Source organism: Xenopus laevis, chromosome 4S (assembly GCF_017654675.1).
Source record: "Xenopus laevis strain J_2021 chromosome 4S, Xenopus_laevis_v10.1, whole genome shotgun sequence".
Taxonomy (NCBI): Eukaryota; Metazoa; Chordata; class Amphibia; order Anura; family Pipidae; genus Xenopus; species Xenopus laevis.
The window spans coordinates 41,032,043-41,037,051 of record NC_054378.1 but is presented as its reverse complement, the minus strand read 5'-3'; the positions used below and the strand labels follow the sequence as shown (position 1 = coordinate 41,037,051).

The window sequence follows — 5,009 nt, the reverse complement described above, 5'->3', positions numbered from 1 at the left end:
GAAAGTAACGTGTGACTATAGATTTAAGATACAGTTTCTGTGGGGTGCTTTCATTTCCCCTTTGGAAAAATCACTGGTTAAATTCATTACTCCTGACTCAAGTCAGACCTCAACCGAAACTAAGAGATACTATTATAAATATGGAATTGGGAGTACTGATTTGCTCTGCTATTACAGGAATACAGAGGTCTCCTAGTGGCTGTAAGGCCCATGTATATATTCCATCTGATGGTAAATCTACCTGTACTGGGAGAAAAGAAGTCTGTCAGGTTATAATTCAGTCACAGCAGTCCTGGGTTCTCTGTAGATGGTACATTGGGAAGATGCTGTTCACTGGGTGCTGTTCTTCCTCTGTTGGTCTTGCTGGCTGATCTCCTGACAAATATCTGTAACAAATAGAGAAAATGGGAATTATTGGGGTTATCTTTCAACATTTCTGGGTGCATCTCTGACATCAGCCACTGCCTTTCCAGCCTGCACCGGTCTCCTTTTATACATAGGAGTGAATATAGGAACTGGTTTTACAGTGAGGCATAGACCAGAAGTGAGCCAGCCAGTGGCGTAACTAGATATTACTGGGCCCCACAGCAAATTATTTTTCAGGCCCCCAAAATGTTAAGAGGTTGACTTGTTTCTCCAATATTTATTGAAATTGTATATGAATTAGGGCCTCGTGGGGCCCCTATCCCTCCTGGGCCCCCCTGCAGCCGCAGGGTCTGCTTCCTCTATAGTTACGCCCCTGGAGCCAGCACTATATGAGAATGTGTGCATGTAGGCGTATATAAAAGATACCTGCCGCTATTGTTAGTGTATTTAAGGGTAAATGTAACATCACAATACTCCTACCTGCTACATCCTGAGCATGACCAGATCTCAAAGCCGCCACCTCCTCCAATCACCATGAGCTGCTTCCTCTCCATGTTACTGCCACTGATCTCCTGATGACTTTTGGGAAGAGCCTCTTTCTTAGGTGTTTGCTTTGCTGCAATTCTTGGTTGGTGGTGGAACCAAGTCTGGAAAGGTTTCTGGAAACACACCTGGCATAAACTTGCACAAAAAGATGTTACCAGGTGGGTGATTTTACCCATGCACTCCTGCCATAAGGGGCCTGAACAGTCTCTAGGGTGCGCTCTATTCCAGGTGTCATATTGCAATATTTGGTCTGCAACTCTAAGGCAGCACTGAGCTAGGAGAGATGGTGGGTAGAAATGGAACCCATACCTTGTCATGCTCAATGCTGCAATGCCTCTAGCAGCAGTTGCATTGCATTGGCTGCTCTGTTGATTTTGGCAGCTGGACATTCCTTGTAGGACACTCTTCTAAGGAAAAAGTGTTCCAGGAAATACTCGATGGTGGGAGCCCTTAGACGGAAACACAACCTACTTAATACCAATTTTTCTAAATAGTACATTAAGGGAGCTGTGAATCCATCTTCACAGAACAGCAATAGAAACATATCTATTTTAAGGAAAATCTTCTCCATTACCTTGCAGGCCAAATAAAGACAAGTGGCACCTATGACCTTCAGGCTGGCAGCTTTTAGGGGAGTGCAGGCCAGAAACCTTTCCAGATAGTTGACAGTGAGACATAGGGTCTCTACAACGATTGGCAGGAGATTTGTCTCATGGACAGAGCTTGAAGTAAATCTTTTTATTACTCAACCCAATTACTGACCTTAAACTGCAGTTCTAGTGCCTCATTTTATGCCCCAATCTTAAATTAGGTTTTGGGTATCTGACTTAAAATCAGGGGGGGGGGGATGAATACAAGTTTTGTGAATATGAAATACAGTGTGCTGTCTGGGGTAATAAACTGGGAAGAAAAACTTGTAATTGAGAATGTACCATTAACAACCACTCTCTGTACTCGATCCTGTAGCCAGTTTTCTATCCATGTGCAAACGACTTCATTAAGCCCAACAGACCTTAGTTTAGAAAGCAGTCATTTGTGGGGCATGGTATCAAACGCTTTGGCAAAATCCAAATAGATCACATCTACTGCTCCCCTGCTGTCCAGCATCTTACTTACCTCATCATAAAAAGTAATCAAATTCGTCTGACATGACCTATCCTTCATAAAGCCATGCTGATTGCTGCTCATAATGCCATTCACTAGGACAAAATTTTGAATGTGATCCCTTAACAAGCCTTCAAATAATTTGCCCACCACAGATGTCAAACTTACTGGCCTATAACTGCCAGGCTGAGATCGTAATCCCTTTTTAAATATTGGAATAAAATCAGCTTTTCTCCAATCCATAGGCACCATACCAGATGAAAGTAAATCTGAGAAAATCAGAAATAAGGGCTGGTCTAAAACTGAACTAAGCTCTCTTAGAACCCGAGGGTGTATGCCATCAGGCCCTGGAGCCTTGTTTACATACATTTTTATTAAAGCTTTATGAATCATATCCTGAGTCAGCCACTGACTAGATTGAGCTGAGCCATTAGTGCAGCTATAAAAAGAGCCTGTGAACTCAGACTCCTCTATTGTATTCACTGAAGAAAAGAACTGATTTAGCACATTTGCCTTTTCTGTATCTGTTACAACCATACTGGTACCATTATTAATGGAGCAACACTCTCAACCTGCATCTTTTTACTATTAATACATTTAAAAAACTTTTTAGGGTTAGTTTTCACCTGCACCGCAATTAACTCTTCATTTCCTTAGCCTTCCGGATTGCTGATTTACAACATTTATAACAGTGTTTATATTCATTAAATGTGGCTTCTGTCCCAACAGATTTGTAGTTTTTAAATGCCTTTCTCTTCTTTCCTATTAACTTTACTTCTGTATTAAACCACATAGGATGATTCTTAGAACTTCTACATTTACTCCTTAAGGGAATAAATTGAGAACAGTAATGATTTAATATCATTTTAAATGACAACCATTTCTGTTCTGTGTTTTTAGTCCTCAAGGCACTAAAATTAGCTTTTCCAAAATTCATGTTTTTTGTTGCCCCAGTATATATTTGTTTTTTGCACCAGACATTAAATGATATAACATTATGTTCACTATTACCCAGGGGTTCAATGACTTGCACATTTGCTATAAGTTCTTGGTCATCTGAGATCACTAGATCCAGAATAACGTTTTTTCTTGTAGGCTCCTCAACAACCTGTGCCATAAAAATGTCATGCAACCAGTTTATAAACTTGTGCCCATTAACTGATCTGGCAGTACTGTTGCTCCAGTCAATATCTGGGTATTTAAAATCCCCCATTATGGTGCCTATTAAGCCAATTTTAGATCTATAGTTTGACATTTGGGGCTGGAGAAAATATGTCCCTCAAAAACAGAAGCTCAGTTCAAATAATTTCTAGTTATAGCCTTAATTAATCTGCCTCAAAGAGACCTGCCATACCAACTAGACATGGGACAAAGCCTGAACTTCAGAGGGGGTATATATTTTTTCAAAATAAAGACCCAACTTACAGTATCTCTCAGCTACATTGTTCCCAAGCCTGAGATAGCTCAGACAGAAGAATACTTTCCTGTGATAATCTTCTTCCTAAAGCTGGCCATAGACAAAAAGATCCGATTCGAGGATTCGTACGATTTTCGGATCATGTGTGGAGTGTCCAGACATTTATCTTGCCATGCCAACCGGTCGTTCAGTCGATCAGACAGGTTAAAAGATTTCTGTCGGCGGACGATGATATCTTTGGATGTATTGCCGATCTGATGATCTTCAGTGGGAGACTGTCTCTGTCAGCTTTGTCAGACAAAAACCTTCCTACGATTGCTGTGGGGCAGAGCATTGGCTGATCTGTTCTTTACTGCTTTGTTTCATCTGAATGGTTAGTGGCAGGTTGGGAGATGAGGATGTACGATCATTTGTCCGGTATTGCAGGGAAATCTTTGCGTCTATGACTAGCTTAAAGCAAAAGGTATTCAGCAGCTATTATCTTATTAAAAAGGGGATTCCCAGCCTCCCCAAACACTTTAAGGGTAGGGCGATTCGGGGAGATTTAGTCGCCTGGCAACTAGTCGCCTCGTTTTTGCAGCAACAAATCTCCAGAACGCCTACCCTCTAAATGAAAAATCACCTGTGCTAAAGCACACGTGGGCTTCATTTTCTGAAGTCGCCCGAAGTTGCCTCACAAGGAAACTTCAGGCGACTTCGAAATACGAATCGCAGTGTGCTTTAGCGCAGGCAATTTTTCATTTTAAGTGGCGCAAGACAGAAGGAAGGTGTTCGGGGAGACTGGTCGCCTCAAAGACTAAATCTCCCCAAATGTAGCAATAGTTCCTAATGTCCTAACATCTGTAATCAGATAGCATGGTGGGTTCCTTGGATTGATTCTAGCCAGGTTACTATTTGAAAGGTTTTGTGGTTTGTGTGATTGGTTTTCTCTAGGTGCTTTGATCTACTCCCTCACTCCAAAAACAAACACACCGGTTAACTGGCTTCTGATAACAAATTTACCTTATTGTATTGTGTGATCGCTGTGCTCTCAGACTAATAGCATAGTACAGTGAGAATCCTGCAGCCTCCTGACTTAATACTGGGTGGGTAATCAGATAAGATTTTGGGATTAAGTTATGGATTCTGGAAGTGATATAAACAAGCCTGACCCACTTACCCTTCATTCTATGTATGTGTCACATGGTATAACTGAATCAGTGAAGGCAAAGCACATCCCTTATAAACTAATGGTTACTGGTCCCATCACCCTCCCATTATTCTATAGGTTGTCACATGGGATAACCAGGGGTGTAACTACAGAAGAAGCAGACCCTGAGACTGCATAGGGACTCCAGGAATTATAGGGGCCCAACTGGTCCTTGGGTCATCTTTCTGCTGTTTCAGTTTGAGATGAAGGATCCCATATAATATGCAATACAGATGCCCATTTATTGCCCTTACCTCTCTGCCACTTGCTAGTGATGTTGCCTTCTACACAGTTATAGAGCAGGTGCAATTGTCACGACTAGATGATCATCCTTCCTGCAGCTCCTGCTTCTCTGGGATTCCTCTCCGGGTGTCTGTCCCTCACTGG

At 41.8% G+C, this 5,009-nt stretch overlaps 1 pseudogene; it reads right to left on the bottom strand.

Annotated features, from left to right (window-relative positions):
* Window positions 1-249: 249 nt before the first annotated feature.
* Window positions 250-4,599, bottom strand: LOC121403681 (annotated as a pseudogene).
* Window positions 4,600-5,009: the final 410 nt, after the last annotated feature.